Source organism: Columba livia, chromosome 11, assembly GCF_036013475.1.
Source record: "Columba livia isolate bColLiv1 breed racing homer chromosome 11, bColLiv1.pat.W.v2, whole genome shotgun sequence".
Classification (NCBI taxonomy): domain Eukaryota; kingdom Metazoa; phylum Chordata; class Aves; order Columbiformes; family Columbidae; genus Columba; species Columba livia.
Genome location: NC_088612.1, coordinates 20,220,116 through 20,243,341, shown reverse-complemented (window position 1 = coordinate 20,243,341; position 23,226 = coordinate 20,220,116). Strand labels below are relative to the sequence as shown.

Below are 23,226 nucleotides of genomic sequence, written 5' to 3'. Positions count from 1 at the left end.
GACAGCCTTTCAGGCGCCAATCACGAGCTCCACGATGACCCTGCAAGGTCAGGGAGCGTTATCGGGTTGGGGAGAAGCCCCTTTGTTCCTCAGAGGAGCAATTTGCGCCTGAGCGCAAGAGGTGAACAGAGGACTAGTGATTCCTGCGAGCGTGTTCACTCGCTGCAAGCAGAGCTTTCCTGATTCCTGGAGCCAGGGATGGGAGCCAGCTCTCCTGAGCCCCTGTTCTCTGCCTCGACCACTAGAAATGCTTCTTCCCCACAGAAACCTCACTGTGAAGCCACCCGCAGGAGAAGGGCTTTGTTGTTTGGCAGGGAGAGCACAGGCTCTGCTCTACCCAATCCGCAAGCGCATTTTTGGGGTTGCGTGTTTACTAAAATCTTGGCTTTGCCAGTCTGGAGAGAAGAAAAGTTGATTGTTCAGCAGCCAGGAATCGGCGTCTCCCTGCCTGTGCGTGTAAATATCTCTGCACAGCCATACCAGGCCATAGGGAGTGTTTGTGGTGCAGCAGCCTGCTTGTATGAGAACCCTTGTCTTTTTTCTGTGGTAAACACGTCTCCTGTTACCTGTTCTCACCGAAGCTTTTCTGGCTTCTATCCTTGACTTGGCCACTTCGGCTTCATCATAGCTGGATTGATTAATTTCATAATGAGAGTTAAAGTGGTTGTTTTCCAGTTTGTCCCAGGCAGTCTCTGAGGAGCCGGGTCATGACGGGGTGAGTGTGGAGGGAAGCAGGGCTGCCTGGTGTGAGCCTCAGCTCTGCCAAACCCACCGTTCCCTCTGCCTCACAGCCTTCCCAGTGACCTCCCTCCCCCTGAAATGGCAGGATTATGATGCTGTTGCCAGTTGCATCCCTCTCAGGATGTGGCAAGGATCATTTAAAAGGGAGTTCACAGTCCAAATCTACAGGTAGGACCACGTGACAGTAGAGAGAAGAGGACAGAAGACAAGGAGTGGACCTTCCATGGGTTATTTCTCCTGTGCAGGCCCCTAGGAGGGGTCACAGCACGTGCTCGCTGTCTCTCTGTGGGCCCACATCCGAGTGTGGCTGCTTCTTGGCACATGGAGGAGCTCCCCAAACCCAGGTTTGGCTGTGCAGATCTGGGCTCGTGGGGCAGAACGGAGCTGCTCTGCATGGTGCTGCTGATGTGTTTGGTCCCGTTGGGACTCCAGCATGAGAGTTCCGTGTCATGTTTGTGAGACTGGGTTGGTTGTCCTGTTCACTAAGCCAGCATAGAATCATAGAATAGTTTTGGTTGGAAAAGACCCTTAAGATCATCAAGTCCAACTGTTAACCCAATACTTTCCCTAAAATATGTCCCCAAAAACCTCATCTGCATCTTTTATACCCCTCCAGGGATGGTGACTCCACCACTGCCCTGGGCAGCCTGTTCCCATACTTTTCAACCCTTTCCATGAAGAAACTTTTCCTAATATCCAACCTAAACCTCCCCTGGTGCAACTTAATGCTGTTTCCTCTCATCCTAATATAGCATGTGATACTGAGATTGTGCAAGGGGAAGCGTGATGGGAGAGACCTGAGCATTGTGGGGAGGGGAGAAGGCAGCAGAGGGAAGTGGGGATGGTTATGGAAGTGAATTCTTGGTGGAGATATAGGGAGGAAGATGGGAGGGAGGAAAAGACTCTGACTGAAGAAAAGGGAGAGGCTGAGGCTGGACACCTTCAGTGGCCTTATCCCATCTTCTATGAGGGACAACAGCATCCTCCTCCTAAGGGTTTGCAGTGTTGTCTGTTTATTCACATGACTGGGCAGCAACTGCACTCTTCTGGATGATGGATTAATAAGTGTTTTAAAACACAAGTCAGAGATCTGTGCTCTGGATCCTGAACTGAGGCATCTGCTGGTCCTAATCGGAGGCAGTTGATTCCTGGCTGCTGTGGGAAAGGCTTCCCCCACCCCACAGCTTCACACATCGTACCGACAGGTCTAATGGGCTGGTTTGCTGCTTTAGGAGACTTGATTTTATTCTGCTTTGGAAAATCTTGACTTCTTTGTGACAGCACAGCTTTGAGCAGTCAGTTGAGCTGCTGCGTCACTGATGCTTTCCTGTCCATGGGATTTACAGTTGGATAAGAAACCTGCTTCCCATCACTCTCTGACCTTGGTTTTGCAGAGTGCTCAGGTGCATCTTAAAGACTCTGTGTTCCAAGAGGCAGAACTCTGTTCCAGCTACAGCTCTGTGCCACGGGTGTTTCGTTTCCCTGAAGGTTTGGCCCTTCCTTCAGGAGGAATTCTGTATCTTCACAGCCTGTAGAGCTGATAACATTGAGATTGTTTCACACAGCAACAGCAGAGTGAAGAAAGCAGAGGCAATCAGGACCCCAAATAATTATTTTTATCATCTGTAATCATCACACAGGGTCTAACAGCACATAAGGTGATTTTAGGAACACAGAATGCAGGCAGTATCATTAGAAGATTCTCTGATTATTTAAACAGATAGCAGCCAGCCGCTGAACAGCACAGTGGGGGATTCTCTGGATGGCAAGCGCACCTATTTATTCCATATGTGGAAAACAAGGGTATAGCCAGTGCTGAACCCATCTCTGTGGTGTAGTTTCCAGAGTCAGGCTGTGGAAATAACAACTCAGGCCCTTTCTGAGTGATCTCAGGGATTTGGAAGGTATAACCTGGAAGAGCTGCTGGCAGAACTGTCCTCCACCGTGCTGCTGCACAGTCTGAGGGTGCTAAGCAGAAATGTCTGAGCAAATTCAACCGGTCTCAGGTCAGAATAGCCCCCTGAAAATGTTTGCAATCAAGAAAAAACAACATACTTCAACCTGTATCCTTGCAGCTTAGTCCTCTCTTTCCTCATGCTGTGCTGTTAAGAAGAGCCAAGCTTTGGAGCAAGGGAGAAAGGGCCAAGGAAAGTCTTGGCCATAGAACAGTCAGTTGCTCATTTAGCCATTTGGTGGAAGGTCTTAGTAATGATCTGCTTGGAAGTAAAAGTCTTAAAGCTGAGAGCACAGGAGGAGTTGAAGCCAGATTTGTCTGTGTAGCGGAATTAGTTGGAATCCCATCAAAAGCCTGTGACACTTCATCTCTTCAGCAAAACATCTGAGATGCTGCACATGTATTATACATACTGTGATGGTCCAGGTTGTAAAGTGGCTTTGGAAACCCCTTGTTTTCCATGCTGATCTCCAGGTGAGGATGACAAGTCCTTAGAGGATGTCGCTCCTGAAGTGTCTCTGTGTGAATGAGGGGTATTTCTCATCCTCTCAGTATCTGTCAAAGGGAACTGGTGTTTCTGCTGCAGACACCACCCCACCGCCAAGAGCTCTGCTTTAGCAGGGCTCTTACAAACCACTTCCAAACCCCGAAGGAGGTTTTTTTAGAGCCAGACACCAATGTAAGTGCATTTCTACTAAAACTCAAATGCAAATCAATCAGCATTTCACTCTAGCACTTCAGTTTTCCTGCAGATTTGTTTTTCCAGAGGCACCTTCTCCTTCTGGCTTGTCTGCAAGACTGAGGTAATGCTGTCAAGGCGGGAGCTGTTCTCTTCTATCAAAAGGACAACCAGCTTAGGGACTGAGCCAGGTATTTCTGTTTGGTATCTGTCTCCCACCAGGGAGCCGAGGAGCAGAGCTGAGCTCTGTGGCGCGTTCCCTGCCTGGTCAGAAGAGCTTTGCCATTAACTCAGCAGGTGAGGTTCTGCCTGTGGTTTCAGGGATGGATAATCCTACAATCAGAGGATAATGCTGGGTGAAAAGAGCCCCAGGGAGTCTTCAGTCTGGGCCCCAAAAGCACAGCTGGCTTCAAAGCGAGGTCTGGTTGGTCTGGACCCGGTCCAGTCAGCTTTTGTATTCATATACCTTCAAGGACGGGGATTCTACCGCCTCCCTGGGCCCCTGGCCAGGAGAACTGGGGTTTTCCTGGTGCTGAGTGCTCAGTAACCAAGTGTGAAATCTTGTGCAAAAATCTTCGCCCTTTTCTGTGCTGGGATGGCTTCCGCTTGCAAAGCACGTTTATCACTAAGTCAACATCTGCCAGACTTCCCCTGTGCTCTTAAAGCTCCTCCAATCTCTTCCTTGGACTTTTCCAAGGAAGGACAATGGTGTCTTTCGGTGGTGTTTTTGCCGATGTTTTGCATTGGCGAGCAGAGGTTCCTCACCGAGGTGTGGGGCTGCTGGAGGTGGCCAGAGGAGCAGTGAAGCGAGACTGACCATGGTCTTGGTGCTGCACCCTCAAACTGGCTGTAGGAATCAGAGCGAAAGCAGATTTTGAAGAAGACAAGTAAGGAGCTTTGTGGGTGTTTTTTTCCCTTCTAGAAGCATGAATAAAGAAAAGCACGACAGTGCTGCCTTGAAAATCTGGTGGGTGGACTGGTGCTGTGAGCTGGTAGAAGATGGGGGCTGATTCCTTCGTGGTGAATGAAAGATGACAGATGGGGAAAGGCAAGGAAAGGCCTTCAGCACTGGTATAATTAACTTTGAGAACACTAGCATGGGCTTTTTTTCCTCATATGAAGAAGAGGAGATGTTTGGCTGAGAGTCACGGGATAAAGGGAATTGTGGAGGTGAATTTGGTTGGTCCTCTGATCCTGAGACACCTGAAGCAAAGATCCCGGACCAGCCTCAAGAGCAGAAGGAGAAGATGTCCCTGTTCTTAGAGAGGGACGGCTGCCTGGGGCTGGTCTGTGTCCTCCTGGCGTCATCAGCTCTTGTTTTGGAAGAGGAGGTGAAAAACTGATCCCCCTTCAGCCCAATTATGACTTCACACCCTGACTTTTTCCCCCGCAAGCCTTTTCTCTTGCAGGCTAACGAGCCTGAGCCTACTTCGTTGTGCTGCAGTAATTGTGCTTTTAATTATGCTCTGTGTCTTTGACCATCTGTTGTGCTCTTTTCAGAATCTGTTTGAGTTCTGATATCCCCTTTGAGATGAAGGGACCACAAGTGCATACAGTATCCAAGGTGGAGATGAGTCACAGATTTTTCTGTTCTGTTCTTTTTCTTTTTTAAATTTCCAAATGATTCATACCACTTGATCTGCTTCTTGATGGTTACTGACATTTTCATGGAACTGACAGCTCTATGTGGAAAAATGAGGGCCTACTGAGAGGAGTGAGAATGATGTCTCTTGGAGAGGAAAGCCAGGCTTAATGTCCACGGATTTGGTGTGTAGGATAAACGTAGCTGGAACAGAGGGCTGAGGTCTGCAGGACCTGGAGGAAGAGCAGGTGGTGATCACCTGCAAGCGGCCTGTTCTCCTTTGTAGAGTCAGGAAATAAAACTATGGGCTGGGGCAACTGTTAATGTGGTTCTGGCACCTTTTGGCTGTGTACAGGACATCTTTTCCCTTCATAGGGAGAACGTAAGTCCACATGGTTTCCTCTTTATCTTGTCAGCTCTTGCTCTGGCTCTGTTCTCCTGGTGTGCAGGGCTGTCCTGGCCTGTCCTCTGGCAGCTGCTCTGTCTCTTGTCTTCTGAGCATCTTTTACAGATACCTCAGACTGCCTTGATGTGATTTCCTAATGCCCTTTTTGACCTTCCTCTTTCTCCTGGGCCTGACAACGTGGTGCTTTAGGTACCACCCATCATTGCTGCTCCAGACGTCACCCATCATCACTGCTACCTCCACGAGCAGTGAAAAGAACCAGCTGATGTTCTGCTTGCTGCCTCTGTTCCAGCTCCCAAATATCTTCCATCTCCAGCTTCCCGCTGTGGGAAAGAATTGTGGTATTTGGCCTCATGGTTATCAGCCCAGGAAAACTGTTTATTAGCCAGAAAGCAGGAATGACACGTGGCTAAAGTGACCAAATCTAATTCCCATTGACAGGAGAAAATGTGCATCGCTAGTTCTGTCTGAAAGGGAGAGAAGCAGTGGGGGTGGAAGGATAAAATGATGTACAGAAGCAAGTTACCTGGCTGAGATCAGCTGGGGTCCGTGGTAAATTTAGAATTACCAGGAAGATCAACTGGCATAACTGTGTCCATTAGCTACTCAAGAAACATGAGAGAAACCAGAAGATTCTTTTGGAGCTAAGACTGCAGAGATGATTTGGGAGCGCTGCTGTCTTCTTGGCAGAGATTCAGACTAGATCCTCCTTATATTCTGCGCCATGGCTGCGCCCCTGGCCGGATGCCTGTGCCCTGCGCAGTCCCAGCCCTTCCCGACCCCTCCGTCAGCATCTCTTGGTGCTCAGCTTACAGTATATTCTGGTTTAGCGGGGCTGTCTTGTTTTCTAGGCAGAGATACAAGTTGCCAGGTCTGAATCCCCAGGAGCGCTGCCAGCTCCACACTCATGTGCGAGGCCTTTCCCCGTCGTCCTTCTGCTCTTGCTGTTTCCTTATGCGCGGAGGATGGTGAACATAAATATCTCACCAAATTACTTCAGGGGCTCTCTCTCTTATTCCTATATTCTGCAGACAGGTTCCTTTCCGATGGACTCCCGTACCTGCAGGGTTAGGTGCCAAGCATCAGTCATGTGAGAGGACTGTAAATGAGATTCCTTCAAAAAACTACTTCTATTTTGCTAAAGGCCATAATGGGGAAACTGCTGTGTTTCCATTAAATCCCCTTTGTATCAATCTGTAGAGCTCGGCTGTGGGCGAGAGGTGCTGGGATCCCAATAGGCCGCTAATTAATTACCAACCCCACATTCTTTATTGGCAATGCAGGGCCCTTCCGGCACCGCCTCGCGATAGTTAATTAGGGGGAAAGCCAAGGAGAGGCTCCGTTTCAGTGGCGATCAGTTAATGTTCCCTCTGGCTTTATTCCTTGCAGACACGTCTTGGCGCTGTGAGGGGAAGCTGAGATTGAACATATGGCTGATTGTAGAGCCCTGACCTTCCCAGAGCGCCACATGGCTGGAATTGCCTTCAAGTGCCGCTCAGAAGCCTACCTGGTGCCATGGAAAGCCTTCGTGTCATTTCTGGGAGAATACACCTGTGGGCCAAGTACCAGCAGTTGCTACTGCTCGTGTGATTCCTGATTGTGCAACATGGACGGCTAAGAGGCTTTTGGTGGTGCGGTAGGAGAAGACCACAGGTGAAATCATCCGAGCTGACCCTGGGATGGCTCTGTGAAGCCAGGGGACTGCAGGAGAACGGATGGGGACACCTGAGGGCACGCTGCTACTTCTGTCATCAGAGGAAAAAGCAGGTTTTGTTAGTTCAGAAGCTGGCCAGCAATTCTGGGCATTAAATCTATGACTGGCCTGAGACAGACCTTGGGTAAGCAAAACAGAACTGCTCACAGTGGCTTGCTGAGACGTGGGTGGAAAAGCTTTCTTTGAAGAGGGTGTCCCGTCCCTTCTCCTCAGGTGTCCCCAGCTGCTCAGCTTGCTTTGTTGCCACGGCCTCGTGTTTGGGATTCGCTTTTCTCTCAAGACCTTGAAACCCACCCCCTTCCCCAGCTCCTTGTGGAGTCTGCTGCAGCCTGTCTCTGGTCACGCAACTGTTCGTTCTGTCTCCGGAATCTGCTTTGCACAGAAGTGATTGCTACGTTCCTTTCTTTTTGCTTTGCAACGACCTAATTTGTTAACTGTCTGTTGCAGCCTCTTCCTACAGCACTTGCCAAAGAGCTCATCAAAGCCTCTCTGCCCTGGCGCTGGGGAAGGCGGATTATTAATCTCTCTCTGTTCAAGGTTAGAGATGTTTCCTCCTCTTGTGGACTAGTAGCTCTTCCAGACACATCTTCAGCCTCCTCATTCAAGATGAAAACCACAGTGGCATTAGAGTGGTGCTTGTTCAAAGGCGGTGAAGTGACTCTCAGCCATGCCTAGTGCAAGTGTCAGCCCTGGCTTTGGAGAGGATGACTGTCAAAAAGAGTTTGGCAGCTGAGGCTGGTTTGTCACTTTGGGAGCTCCGTGGGCTGTGACCCCACCTCATGGGAAGTGTCACCGTAGTGAGCTGAGAGGTGCAGGAACGCCAAAGGCTGAGCATGTGCTCTGGAGCTCAAGAGCTCTGCTGATCGTGTTTCTTCTGCTGCTCTGAAGGTGTCTGAGGGGTGATAACAGTGAGTGTTTCCACAGAGTGGACTTGACAGAAGATTCCTTCAGACTGCATTGGAATACCACATTCTTGGCATAACTGGATCCCTTTGGTCTTGAGATGATTAGAGGAATGTCTCCTTCCTACCTTGGCAAAATAAGGCTCATAAACAGCTGTATTGCTCCCGTGGCGTGGAGACTGATGTGCATACTGAGCACCAAAGGCTAATGTACACAATGTATGTCAGCACTGGCTGGGATTTCCCACGTGCGGGATGTCTTAGAGCTGTGGTAGTGTGCTGAGCAGGGGATATGTGAGAGAGCGGGAGATCCTGGTGAAATACCCGTGTCCACACTCGGATTTCAGGTGTGTGTCCACGCTGTGTGATCAGAACAGCTGCTCAGGCCTGACTTCACCAGTGCCCTGAGCTGCACGGAGCTCTGCAGCATCTGCGAACGAGCGTCTCCACTCCAGGAGCTCATTTTGAGTACAGAAAGCAAGAGCAAGGTTTGCAGTGGTGGGTAAGAAGGAACCAGTGGTCAAGCAGGAGACGCTGGAGGAGCGTTGGAAGTTGCTGTCAGAGCCAAGGGAAGCCGATCTGACTTGTGCTGGAAAACCACTTGTTTCCCCAGGAGACACCATCCCGGGACATCCAGGGCTGTCCCCAAACCAAGGGACTCGTGTACTGCTCCCTCCATCGCACCCTGCGCTCCTGGGGCCGTGGGTGTCACCCAGCACGTGCTCCTGGGCAGCAGCTGCTAAATCTATTTTCTCAGCAGGTGTGTTCTTGCATTCTCTTGAAGAACAGGATTTTCAGAAGAGAGGGGGAAGAGAACAGAGGAAAAACTGTTGGGGGGGCGGAGGAAATAAAGGGAAATAGAAGACAGAGGGAAAAGGCAGCGAATCACGGGAAGAATTAGAGATGGAGCATGGAAAGGACTGCATGTCCCTGGTTGCTGTGAGCACTCAGCAGATCCTGTGGTGTGTCTGCTTTATTACTGACAGAGTTCTCCCTTCTGTCGGCTTGTTTCCTAATTGCTGGTCTTGTAAACTGCTTGATTTATGGCTCTGTTCATCAGTTCTGGCCCTCGGGTATAACATGCTTTTCCTTCCAGGCTGGGAAGTGAATAACGAATTAACAGCCCGCCCTAGGTTCAATAAGAAGCTGAGCATTCAGGGATCTTTATTGTGATGCACGTGCCAAATCTGACTGCTTAATTTTTACTTCTCATTCATGGAGGGTATTCAACAACTCCATCCCCAGGGCAGCAGCTGCGTTGTGGATGCGTGGTGCCTTTGAAGTGTCCCACAAGAGAAGCCACCGAGGAACGGTTTCACTGTTGGTTTGCACAGAGAACTCCAATCTGTTTCCTCGCAGCTTGCTCTGAAGCTGACATTGTGCGCTGTACACGTTTGTCTCGGGCAAACTTCCTTTCAGTGCAGCTGAGGGATGGAGATCAAGGCAGAGAACAAAGGGCCCCGCTGAGCCGGAGCCACCACCCCCGGTGTGCGCGCAGCCATCCAGCCAAGCCTGGCTGTCATCCCCGTGTTCAGCCCGGAGAAGAGGTTTGTCCTACACCCCGGAGCAGCGTCCCTGGAGTCAGCGCGGCTTTAATCTTGTACTGAGTGAACCCAGTGCAGTCCTTGATGTCAGTCCTTCTGTGCAGCTCTGATCCACGTGGCTACGTGGTCGCGCCATGATGCACCAGGTTTATGGAGCATCCGGGCCTTGGTGTGATCAGGTTTGTCCCTCCCTGCCGCCCAGGAGGGTTGTGAGGGTGGGAGCTTTTGTGTAGAGACCAGAGAAACTCCTGTAGAAATGCGGGAGCATGTTCTGCAAGCACAGTGCTCTGCAAGTACCAGCTCAGGTCTCGAACAGATCAAGTTGAAGCTGACAGCTCGAGATTTAGCAGCTCTCTGCTGTCGTGCCCTTGAGCAGCCTCTGAGGAGGCTGGTGCCATCTGGGAGCTGCTTCGTGGCTGGTAAACCTGATCTGCCTGGAAGGGGGAGGTCAGGAAAATGGCTTTGTGCCCTCTGCATGCTGCTATAGGATGTGTTCAGCTCTGCATCACACGAGGCTATAAGTGAAGGTGAGAAATCTTAGGAAGTCAAGGGGAGCATTAACATGAGGGCTGCAGCCCCTCAGGTGCTGTAAAAACTCAGTTAGCGGGAGAGTTTTAATAGATAGTCCTGATCCAGTCCTCGCCTATCTGCAGGAGCTCAGCTGGATGCAGCGTTTTTTCTTCCGAGGATCCTATGGCAGTGAGAGTTGCTGATGTCTGGTTTTTGTGTTAGGGCACGTACACTAAAGCAAAGCAGGAGTAAACACCGGGGTACGTTTTCTTTCCCAGTAACATCAGTAGCACAGCTCGATTAGATCGTCACAGCCATCCTGTGTGCTTTATCTTCTGCTCTTCCTTCCCTTGCTGGTCTGCAGGTGCAAAGAACTGTGTCCCTGTCTGAGGAGCAGGGAACTGGTGTCTTTTGGAAGCATCTGCCCAGCCCAAGCCCGTCACTGTGGGTCCGGAATGCCTCCAAATCTTGTATCGTATTCTTCAGCTTCTCACAGGGCTCAAGAAGCCTGAAGTGAGCTTGGTCCTCATGTCTTTGTATGTCATATCCAACAGGATCCTTGATGTGACCTTCATTTTTATTTAAAATTAATGAGTTCTCCCCCAACTGCCTCCTTCTAAATGATGCAGCAAGCCTGTAAGTAGACAGCACATCTTGGCGTGCAAAGCGCGATGACGGGACGGCAACATTCCACACCACACAGCTGTTGTTGCTTGGTTCCTTGTGCCATGTAGTCCAGGATCCACAAACATGAGGACAGAAGATCAAAAGAACCTCTTTCTTGAATTTCACATGTCCTATCACCGAGAATGTTAACTACTAAGTACTAAATTAATCTGAATATATACTCAAAGTCCAGGTGTTATCACTTACTGATAACAAGGCATGAACTGCCTTTGGTTCTGCGTGTGAGTGCGCTCACACCCATGCAGAATCTCGGTCGTATTTCCTAAATTGCACGGTAGGCAAGATGGTTCAGATACAATAAACGCAGGAGGTTCAAGGTCCTGGCCGTATCTTCCATCTGGCTGATCAGCGCAGCCAAGATCAAAGGCAATCGTCTGGGATCTGTGTTCGGGGTGGGCAGAGGAGATGCCTGTGCCCTTCCCCTCCTCCGGTGTAAAGGCTGGAGTTGTTTCAAAGCTTGGGACCAAATCAGCCCCTTTCTGGGTGCTGTTTTGAGTGACATCAACCCAGCTTCTCTTCAGACCTATTCCTATGTTCACAGTGCACAAAGGGGCCTTAAATGGGATCAGAATGAAATATCCCTCTTTAAACTCGATATTTATGTGGCAAGATCCTCTCGGTCACCTTGTACGTGTTCCTGCCTGGCTGCCGGCATGGATCTGAGCGCTACAGCATTCAGTCGCCTTCCAGACAACCGAACAGGAGCTGTTCTGAATCCCAGCGCTCTCCCCTCCCCTGCCCGTGAGCAGGAGCCATCTCGAGCAGGTCGTCGCGGTGTGTGGAATAATGACTGTATCAGTGAACATAGTTCCCGTTGCCTGGATGCGGGTAAAAAAAAATAAGCCTGCCAGTAGGAAGGGGATATCGTACAGCTGAAGATGTGATCAGATGAGCACCTGTTCCATCTTTAGAGTCTTTGCTTTTTTTAAGGTTACTACATTTCAGCTGAAGGTTACTGCCCCTCTGCTGTCAGGTCTCTCCCTGCAGCTCCAGTAAGTAACTCTGTTCCTGCTTCTGTTCTGTACAGAAAGTAAAATAGGTTGGTGTGAAAGCCCTGCTGACATGCTTTTCTTGTTCAGAGTACAATGATGTTGCGGATGTGACCTTGCACAGGAGTTGGTTTAGCTGCGTGTGTCACAACAGTCTGCCCCATGACACTCCCGGCCCCAGCGGACGCCTCTGTCCATCCAGGTGATTGTGGCTGACATGAAAGGATGGAGATGGGGATTTTTTGGGGGGTGAACCCCTCTGTAAACCTCAGGGAGAATTTTGAGCTCCCACCTGGGAGTGTCCACTGGCCAGAAGAGGCGAGGGTGCCCTCTTCCTAGCACATGTCGTTTTGGTGGCTATAAGGCACCAAAGACCTGCACCAAATACTTCTGAAAATGGCTTTGGCTAAGCTATGTTTGGACTGCGAATGCTGGTCAGGAGCAAGCTGGGCTGTGCCAGTCTTCTAAAACCTGGGGATGTGAAACACCAGTCCTACACCCACGAATTCCTAATTTATCCCAATACATCCCTCCCTCCCGCGGAGGGATGAGGGTGCAGGAGCAAAGTGTTTATTTGCATTTAGAGCATGGAAAAGGACAGCTCCTCTTGACTGAAGTGGATTTGGGAGCCGTCACGAGCGTCCCCCGGCTGGCAGATCTGTGCGAGGGTGGTCGCGGGGAGCGGGACGGTGACAAGGTGTGAGAACAGCCGCAGCTGAGCTCTGGTTTTTCTCCTTGGCAGCAGCTTGGAGCCTCCAGCCCTTCTCCCTGCCACACCGGTTTGCTTGCAAGCGAGAGGGAGAAGCTGGTGGCAGCCTCCACGAACGTTCTGGGTCCCTTCCAGATCTCTCCTACTCTCTGTAGCAGCTCTCAAGTCCAGGCCATACATTAACTCACTGTCTGTCTTTTCTCTCTCCCACACAGCACGTTGCAGTCTGAGGTGTTACGTGCAGGGTGATAGGAGCTTTCTCTGGCCTTTTTGGGGATGGAAATATTAAATATTTTTAGGTCTCCTTAGCCAGGGGGATGCTGCACCGCTGAGCTTGCTCTGAGCACCGTGCTCGGAGCATCCTTGGCTCATCCCTGCCAATGGGAAGGGAAAACTCGCCGTGCGTGTGCGCAGCTCCCGCTGACATGGAAAGTTCTGGCAAGGCGAGCGTGGGGAAAAGGCGGAGACTTTTTTCTCTTGGTTGCTTTGTTCATTGTTTAGGTAACGGCTGGAAGAAAGACTTTGCCAGCTTGGTTAAGGAAGTGATTGTTTAGTTGAGGGCTTATTTGTTCTTTGCCTTTGCGGAGGGGATATTGTGTAACAGCAGTTCATTTTAATTAGCTGCTGTTTCTTTACCTTGGCTTCTTGTGACCAGAGAAGAAATCTCTGAAAGGAGAATTTTAAAAAGAGAGGGAGAAAAAGCAAAACAAAAAGCCCAGATTTGGGCTGGGGTTTGGGATCTTGTCCCTGATGTGTACCCAGTTAACAGGAGAAGGTTTTGCCTTGGGCAGAGGATGTGTCCTTCGCTCTCCCTCTCCCCCCAGCCTCTCCAGTCACTGCAGGGAATGAATGAGCCGAGTCTCCATATCTCTGAGGTGGGATTAACGGCAAGAATGTGTAATGGCCCATTTTCCCAGGAGAGGCTGGTACCAGCAGCACTTTGGGCCAGTTTGGTCTGTATCTGTTTGTCTTTCAGAAAAGCACATGGTAATTTTCTTCTTTCGGTTCTTTTGCCCTTGAGGGTGAGTTGCAGCAGATGCTCCCGAGCTGGGGAGCAGGGCAGGGGATCCGTCATGGAACGGGTGTCGCTGCAGGGTATTTAGACACCTCTTTATCTGACTTGAGTGAGAATTAGGCATTAAATAGGAGCTGAGTCCAAGACACAGGATCTTTCCCTCTCTCCCCTTCACATCCATCCTCTTTGATATCTGTTTTCCTCTCTCGCAGCCCCATGGGGAAGATTCCCCTCTCTTCTGCCCATGTCTCTGGGTTGCAGCTGCCCACGAGGCTGGGGTGGCTTTGGGGACCCTCTCAGCTCCGGCTCTGCCTCGTCACCACTTCTTCCCCCCAGAGCTGCAAGGTGGCGGTCACAACAACAGCCGGAGAGCAGGGCCAGCCAGCTGGGCTTTGACAAGCTATAGGTCAGGCCAGGGTTTGCTTTTGTGCAGGGCATAAAGAAAGGAGCCCTCCCGGTACAAAGAGAGTTAAAGATGTCTCCATTAAAGCACTCCCGGCTGCCCAGGGCTCTCCAGAGCAGATTTGGAGGCCGACGGCACTTGCCGCAGCCGGTTGCCCTCGGAGCGGAGCCGGGTGCCTCCTGTCCCCTCTGTTCTCTGCGAGGGCACCTCCCCGCTGGTCGGGTCCAGTGAGCTCGGGGTCACTTGCACTTCAAGCCTTTTTCTCCTTTTCCCTTTCCAGCTCCTTAAACAACAGAGGTGTTGAGGGGATTTATACCTCTCCCTGGTAACAAGACAGATCAGCAAGATGCTGTCACGGTTTTGTGAGGGCTCCATAGATTTTTATTGCTTTTCAGTCCTTGGGTTCCCAACCTTCCTTTGGCGTGTAAATTGCCCACAAAATGCAGACACAGCTCCTATTCTGTGAGTTCCTTTGATGATTTTATTTATATCTCTTGCTTTGTCTTGTCTTTTATTGCAGGGAGACTGCAATTAATTATTATCCCATCAGCTTCTATTTAGGCTGGCAGTACAATGCAACACTCAGCGTCCAACCTTCCCCTGCCTCTGTGTGCACGAGCGGGCAGCTATTCGGAGAAGAACAAAGGCGCTGGCGGCTTTGGAAAGGGACGTGCTGCTGAAGGGCAGCGTAAGAGAGTTCAGTAGCACCAGCAGAGCACAGTTGTGATACGGCTAAAGTGACCAGACATCCTAATTTCATTGTGGTGCTCCTGATTTTATTTTCTCATCCAAAGTGTATTTTAGACTGTCAGTCTTGGAGTGGGAGTGGGCTCGTGGTTAGAGCAGAGCCAGGGCTCTCGTGGCTTTTCCCCACATCTCTGACTGAGCAGATCTTTTCATCTTTTCTTAATCCAGCTGTGAAGTAGAAATTGCACCTGCGAGTTACATAGACCAGTCCCTGCTTGTCCCTCAGTGGGAAGAGAGGAGATGCACACCCTGAGCAACAGAACAGAGCGATTGTAAGTCTAGAGAGCGCTGCCCCAGGGAGCGGAGCAAGGGAACTGGCAGCGTCTGGGCAAGAGACAACTTGGAGGACACCTGGTGATGTTCTGGTAAAGAGGGAGGGCAGGAATGGACTTAATGTCCATTCAGTGGACTTAAGGGATGTTCAGTACAGACGCTGGGAAAGTGGGAGGAATAGTAATGGTGTGAGCAGGTGTCCGGGGCTGGAGGGGGAGAGTCTCCAGCGCTGAAGCTTCTCAAGCAGTTTTGGATACACGACTGTTTTGTTCTGTGAGCTTACGTGTCAGAAGTGCTTCCAGGCACAACCCTCTAGAAATAATAATGACTGAAAACCTCAAGAACAAGTGTGCGTTAGACGGGGAAATGTTTGATGGTAATTTCAGGACTCGTTTCCGATCCCGTCTTTAACACTGGGTTCTGTACAGGGAATATCACTTTACTGGCCATTCTGTCACTAGAAAACCAGCAAAGCCATTTTCACTCTTTCTCTTCACATCTTGCAAAAAGGTTTATTTGCCCTGTGGGCCCATGGACCATGTGACGCTGTTCCCGAGCAGTGCTGGTGATGAGAGAAAGATGTTTTGAGAAGATCCAGTGCCAGGTGAGCAGAAACTGCTGTTTCACCAAATGTTTGTGCACTCCTGCTTATTTCTCTCGTTGTCTCAGTTGATCTTGGCAGCCTTTGGCAGGGCAGCTCTTGGCCTGACGTCCCCAGTCCAGCTAAAGACAATGGAGCGGAGCCTCAGGGCCAGCATTTTTATGAAAACGTAAGTGTAGTCCTTCTACACCGGCCTCCTCTCCTCTTCTCCCTAGCAGAGTTCACTCCAAGCTTCGGAGGAAGCTGCAAGATTGGGCTACGATGCCGTAAATTCAGAGAGATGTTTCTTGCTCCTGTTTTCCATGAGTAATGCGCTCAGTAGCCCGCGTGGCTACCAGCTGTTCACTGGGTGAAGTTTTCCAGTCCAAGCCAATGTAGCTGTGGGGCTCGGTGGGAAACGAAGGGCATGTCTGGACGGGGAGGACAGACAGACCAAGCCGTGTCCTGCTGGAATGGAGGTGCCGGGAGCTGCAGGGCTGGGCTGGTTGGTAGATTATTGGCTCAAGTTTCGGACTGTCTGGGTTCACCCCGCTTAATTATCCCTTCTGAGAGAGCAGGTTGAGTGGCGCGGGTGCAGTTCTGCACAGTGAGCCGGGATGCTCTTGCAACCCTGTCTGATGTTGTCAAAACTCAGCTCTGCGGTGTTTCAGGACTCCCTCTCCCGTGCTTAGAAGCTGAAGGTAAGAGCTGTAACTCGGTGTCTGATTCCAGGTCTCTTATTCCAAAACCTTGATGAAACGGTCAAGCGAGCTCTTCTTCCACCTCCACCCCGGCTGTGTCCCAGCTGCTTTTTTCCTGTGGTTGCTGTGATAAAATTGCAACTGTCAGCCCTGAAGCATGAACTCTGAGGCTTGGTCTTTACATCAGGCATGTAATTACTTGTCTACAAAACTAGGAAAATGTAGAAGGCAGAAAAAAAGAGGGAAAAGCAAGTTCTTTGTCAAATTAGAGAAAGGCTATCATTTTCCCCATGATTTTTGTGTTGGTTTTCCTCCATTCACAGCATAGCTGTGCTTAATCCAACTGGGAACCTGCTCCAGAGATCAGCCTGTTGAGAAGCTAAATTGTCACTACTAGACCCTCAAATCCATGTAAGGACACGGGACTTTATGTTTGAAAACCCTGGAAAAATTCTCAAATCTGCAAGATCTTAGAAGCTGGAAAGTCTGTTTTCCTGCGTGAGAAGGGTTTTTATGGTGACTGAACACTGAATTGCAATCAGAATGGCAGCACTATTTGTTAAATGCAAGTTACTTAAATAATTCATTTTTCTCGCTAATTATACAGTACGTGGTTAGCTTCAATGATCACATGTAATTAAAGGGGAATGGTTTCTGCAGCGCTGTCGTGACTTTGATGGTGCTGATCGAGAAGTGACTAAGATTTCCTGGTCGTCTACAGATTCTGTGCTAATTAAGGGGTTTACGCGGAGTGATGTGTGTGTCCTCTGCTTGGCGACACACCTGGAACAACAGGCAGCATCTCCTGATTTCCTGGAGGTCCTTTGCTTTCACCGAGCTCCCAAGTTATCAACACCTTCCCTTCATTTCAAATATGTGCTTAAAACCTTTTGAAGTCAATGACGCTTAAGTGTGCGCTTCAGCTTTCGTCATACACTGGAGCATTTTACTGAATTGGGGCTGCGGGCCGGTTGGGGATGAAGCCTCACCCGTACCAGGGCCACATTTATCCCCTTGATTAACCCATCCAACACCTCAATGACTGTCATGATGAGCTTTATATCTTTTATAATACAACAGGCAAGCCCCTAAGAGCTTGAGAAGTTTTTTTTCTTGAGGAACTAAATGAGATTATATGTTTGGCTGTATTATTTTACCGTGCCAAGCAATAAGGAAGCCTGATGGAGAGTTATGTATAGGGGAAAGGCTTGATTTTCTGTACATGCTTTAGTGACCGGACCTTTGTTCTGCCTTTTAACTGCGACCATTTAGAAACAACTTGACTCACTTTGCCCTCGGCAGGGTGTTGCATGTAGCTTCACGGTGTTGAAGAACACAGCTGAAATTAAAATTGAAATGGAACGATTCAGTTGCTAACAGGCCCATTACCCAGTCGCCTGCCTGTGGCGTGGCCCTTCCTGCGCATCCGCCCACACAAAAACACTTCCCTGGACAAAAATTACCTTACGGGTGTTATGTGCTAAGTCTCCAAGTCTTCTCGTCGTTTAAATCCCCTGCGAATCTCTACTGAATATTTTGCCAATAACAAAAGGAAAGACAATTCTCTCCTCGAACAAAAAAGAATGGTCCCTACCGACTCGGAGAGGAAGCTGGCGTGCCTAAAGGTGGCACAAGAGGACAGAAGCAGAGCTGGAATTACACCCCAGCTGCATTAGGATGTGGGCAAACCCGATGTGGAAGGACATTATTATCTACAAGCCATCGTTGGTGGGTAAAGAAACTGTAAGAAGCTATTTTATATACCCACAAGAATTGAGGAGGGCTTCTCTTCAGCTCAGGAGAGGAGGTACCTGGAGCAGCATGTAGCTGACAGCCCAGAGCGGTCAAGAAAAAGAAGAACAAGCATATTTTGACAGAATTTATCAGTGGACTTTAGTTCTCTGGACTTGAGCTCAGTTCTTGCAAGGGAATCTTTCCTGCCAAAAAACCTCAAGCTGGCAAATTCCCCCAAAGCCCCGGTTCCTTGGAGATGGATCTCTCAGCATGATGGTCATGTCCATCTCGTCTCCAGGTCCCCACCAGACAGCGGAGCGAGGAGAATGGAGGTTTTGGTTGGAGAGAAAATCTTCGGTTGCCCCGAGGGAAGAACAACAGGTCTTTCTGCCTGGTGTCCTCAGACAGCTTCGTTGGATGTGACTCTCCTGTCGGGCAGGGACCGGACAAGAAATAATGGATTTGGATTGCGGTGGGAAAGATTTAGGTTACATGGCAGGAAATTCTTCCTGTAGTCAGGGTGGTTTATCCATGCAGTAGCTTTTTTTTAATTTTATTTTTAATTTTTTTACTAGTTCTACTAGTTGTAGAAGGTGCTGATGCCATCTGTGGTTGGAAGCCACCAAGGCAAACCTTCCTGTTGTTCCTGCTCCCTGAGGTGCTTTGTCAGGGTCCATAGAATATCAGATGAGATGAAATCCTATTTTCAGTGTCTCATGGCGGGTTTAATTCCTTGTGCTGCGTCTCTGTGAAAGGAGTTAAGTGTCCTTGACTGTAGCGGCCCTCTCTGGAAAAATAATTCTTCTGTAGCTCTCCTTGTGCCTGTACCCTCTATCTCTCTCTTACTCTGGCCCGTTCCCAAAATGATGCAAAAATGCATATGGTCCATCACACCAGAAATAACAACAGGAGGGAAAGATTCAAGATCTTTTAGTTTGCAGCTGTTTTTTTAGAGAGAATAAATTTACTGTAATAGGAATGAGTCAGCATGGATGTATTGCAGGTAAATCACGTCAGACTAATTTGATCACTTATGCTAATGAAATAACTATCAGTCTAGATAGTATAAATCTATCTGGCTGTCCAGAAGGCTTGAAGAAAATTTTGCTGGGTGGATTATAGCACAAACTCCCTAAACGTAGGTTAAAATTATGTAGTATTGGAAAGGGTGAAATAGTGGCGAGAAGGCAAAGTCATGGCGTGGAGCTGAATGTCAGAGAGGTGACAGGAGCAGATCCTCTGCTGCGGCTCTTTAGTATTTGTATTAAAGATTTACGCAATGCCACAGCGTTAAATTTGCACATGATACAGAGCTCAAGGGATCAGGACTTGCTGGTCTTTCTTGGGAGTCAAATTGCTTTTTGGCAGTATAATCTTGGTAAAATGAGGTTCTTAGGGACATGGGGTAGTGCCAGAGTTAGGTTATGGTTGGACTTGATGATCTTGAGGCTCTCTTCCAACCAAAATGATTCTATGATTCTATAAATAATACAAGGAGACTCAAAACCATCTTGACTGGACCAAGATGCTCCACGGCAGTTCCAGCACCATTAACAAAGAACTGGAGGTACCAACTGGAGTCTTTTCAGTGGAGATGGAGAGGTTGATATCATAATCACCAGTAGGACAGAGAGATATTTTTCCTTCATTTTGTAATTTTTTTGAGCCCTTAATATTCTCTCATGATAAACACTTGCATTGCAGTATTTGATAGGAAGCACCGGCGGTGGTCATGTTTTATTATAGTATGTAAAATATATATTTTATGTGTAGCCGATGTAGCAATTAGTTTGTATTTATGTCTCAAGTAAGGACTCGCCTGCAGTGGAAGGAGGGGGAACGGGACAGGAACAAAATGTTCTTGTTCTCTTGTGTCCGTACACTCTGGAGTTAAAACTGCGATTAGATACTACACTTGTAGCTCCCGTCCTATCACAGCACACAGTAAGGCTGTGGTGTAGCCGTATCCCAGCCACATTTAGCTGTGTAAATATTACTTATCATACAATCTGAGCTACCGAACCTCACCTTCAGCTGGGTTTCTGGTTTTCGGCGTTCTTCATTATGCAACGTCTGGGCAACAGCTGGCCGGTCTGGGCAAGAAAAGGGATTTCCTTGGCTTCAGCCCGCGCCCCGCAGGCTTCCCAGCAGCTTTTTTACCCGTTTTGAAGAGCGATGTGATGACTGCGCTTCTCCAGTGACTGTTACATACGCTCCTCTTTCTGCCGCTCTGCAAGAACGTTCAGTCTTTGGAAGATGTGCTGTAATTGGCGAGTGATTTGTCGCGTGAGGTTCTGAGGAGGGGAAGAGTGACAATAACATGAGGGTGGTTTTTCTTCTATTTTGGGCTCTGATTTAAATCAGCTTCTGAGGCAGCATTAATTTCTGGGAGAAGAGGGATGCTTGTGGTTGGAGTTTTCTGCAAGAGGAGCACATTTCCGAGTTCATGCAGGTGTTTAAAGGTGGCTGGTTGCAGTAAACCCAGACGCCACACTCCAAATTGCTGCACCGCTGAGAAGGTCACCTGCACATCTTCAGAAGGGCAAAAATATTAAAATGTAAGCCACAAAATCAATCTGTTAAATAAACCAGTTAGAACCAAAGAGGAAATCTGAAATCCCTGTGTAATGGGTATAACTCATTCCTACTGTCAGTTCAAAATGAACCATAGCAGGAGAATTCAATGATACCATTGTTTGGTGAAATTAGACTTGACACTGGCCAGTTTCTGTTTATTTTGGTTGGTTAGGATTTGCAATTGTTTGACACTCATTAGAAATCACAGCAACCTGTACAAGATTACTCCGTACAAGATTACTCATCACGCCACAGCTACGTGCTAATTGGAAAATAACTAGTGAATTACCACGTCTTCCACGAGTTGTCATCTGAGCACGTCAGGTAACGCACCGGGGTGAGCTGGCAAAGAATTTGGTCATACACACAACAGCTAAGAAAAAAACTTGCAGGAAATTACTGTTACAATAAGTTCTCAGATGCAAAAATAATTATTAATCCTGGTGATTTATGGGAATTCACTTGACCTTCTGTTTCCTTCAGTGCCTCCAGCATGAGGACACGTGGTTCCCTACCTGAACCTCAGCCTGCTTTGGTTTTGTTTTCTATTTAGAGCCTGCCAGTGAGTTAGAGAAGCCCCAGATGTTTCTTAGCAGTTACACCTGCCTGAGGAAGCAGCAAAATGCGGTAAGAGCAGATCTGGGGAGGGAAATGTTTGGTGCTGCTCTGCTCTGTGCGGTTTGGGGGATTTATTTGGGCTGGGTCTGATCTGGTCCCATGGCTTGGCGCCTTCCATACCAGCTGGGACATGTTGGGTGGGTTTCTGGAGCTCGTCTTGTCATTTAGTTTTGTCTGAAATTAATCCAGTTCTGCAGCGTGGACCTAAATGTGGTAAGCAGGGAAGAGTCACCTCAAAAGAGCCGTCCTGCTTCAGAATAAACCAGAGGCCGATGGGCTGCAGAGGAAACTGGTCAGACCAGCCTCTTATTCCCGGAAATCGTTAGGGAAAATTAGACTGAATGCGCACAGCCTGTTTGATTGTTTTTACAACATGTTTGCTCTCAAATGCTTTTGTTCCAGGGAAGCAATACCTCGCAATCAGGAAGCTGCTTGTTTCGCGATTAGCGTCGCTGTTATCCCCGAGGGAAAGGATGGCACTGTCTGGACAGACTGTGGATCCAACAAGGCAACTTGGATCTGGTTCTCCAGCCCGCATCAGCTGGAAAAGTTGCCTGGTTGCCACCAGTGACTTTGGATTTAGGAGCCACGAGATGCTGTGATGTGCGGGGCTGTGAGTTCACCCGCTCACCATAACGTGGGTTTTCAGCCTCTGTTTGGCAGGTAAGATTTGCATTATCAGTTTATTTTCTGCAATGCGTTCAGTTTTTTTAATATAGAAAATATACTCTGTGTAGCACACTCCCCAAGTCTATGTGTCTGCACATTCAAACAGAAGACGAATTTTCACTTCTGACAGTTCAGCTTGCAAAACCGAGGGAGAGATGGAAAAAATGCCCTTCTGCCTCAGCTTGATGATTGATCGCTTTTTATTTTTGCTCAGTTGCCAGGCCTGGATTTGAAATAGAAAAGTAATACAGTGTTTTATGGAGTTTCTTCAGGAGGGGGCCCTGAAGGAGGAATGTAGAGTGCTGTAAGACAGGGCTGTAGAGATCAGAGAGGATGCGGCAGAACAAAAGGCGCCGCTGTCAGAGATCGGGGAGCTGGTGCTGGATGAAGCGGGGCCTCCCGCTGTTCCCCGCTCGCTGTTGCCGCGGCCGGGCTGGCATCGCCGTGCAAGGGGAGATGCAGGCAAAGAGCTAATCTGTGGAAACAGAAGGACAGATTTAGCTTGAGAAGATGAGCATGCTGAGCTGGTTTCTGCTCCGCTGCACCCTGGAACCTCACTGATATCTGTGCTGCTCCCCAGTCGTAACTTGGAGCAGACGGGGGTTCTTTGTGCGTTTTCTCCAGAGCCAGACTGGTGAGGATTTGGTGAGGACTGGAGAAACTGATATTGAGATTTGCAGCTCGGCAGGAGGGTATCTGTGTTTGCTTAATTCGGGAAGAGACAGTCGTATAAGTTACAGTTTGTAAAGCTTAAGCAGAGCAAGTGTTCCCCCGAGCACAGCGGAGAGTTCAAGGCAGCGAGGAAAAAGCCATTCAGGCCTCTCGAGCCTTTCTGCAGTGCTTCCCCGGTTCCTTCCAGTCCAAAGAAATGTCTGCTCCAAACAGTTTGTGCAAGAACTAGACCCCCGTCTCATAATCCAGGCATTACAACAGCCATGTTTAGTCTGACCACCTATATAATTTCTCCCAGAAGGTGAGTCAAAAAGCGCTTTCTGAAAAATCTCATCATTTCACCTGGGTCTCTGGCAAGCTTTCCCAGTACTGAATGGCCTTCCCTGCTGTTTCTGGGAGGTTTTATTTCAAGGTTAGATTTCCAATAGCCAGCTTTTGCATCGTGGTACCTGACGACCCTCTCTCACAGTTGCCTTCCCCTGTATCAGTGCCTGTAGCAACAATCAGATCCTGGCTCAGTCACCATGAGCCAACAGGCTTGAGCTTTTACAGAAACGTGCTCGACAGCTTCTGTGTCCCAGCTCCGGGGTCATTTTTTGGCTTTGCCTGAATAGTTTCTGTATTTTCTTTTTCTCCGTGAAGGGAAGAACACAGCCAGGACGTGGCTTTCCAGCAGGTTGTCGGTGGAGCAGTGTGTGAGAAAGAATGGTTCCTGCTGGGCTCTGCAATTGCCCTTTCTCAACACCGAGGGGTCTCTGTGGTGTCCTCCAAGTCCTTTTCTGAGGCAGCGTCCTGTAAGTGTAACCTGTATTTCTGGTTT

General features: G+C 48.9%; 1 long non-coding RNA gene across 1 annotated transcript in view; it reads left to right on the top strand.

Moving 5' to 3' along the window:
- LOC110366033 (uncharacterized) overlaps window positions 1-23,226 on the top strand; it is a 96,764-nt gene that overhangs the window by 43,095 nt on the left and 30,443 nt on the right. The window contains exons 8-12 of the long non-coding RNA XR_010475485.1: window positions 6,752-9,701; window positions 14,751-15,625; window positions 16,168-21,074; window positions 21,468-21,728; window positions 23,049-23,200. This is a non-coding gene — a long non-coding RNA (uncharacterized LOC110366033). The remainder of the gene's footprint in view (window positions 1-6,751; window positions 9,702-14,750; window positions 15,626-16,167; window positions 21,075-21,467; window positions 21,729-23,048; window positions 23,201-23,226) is intronic.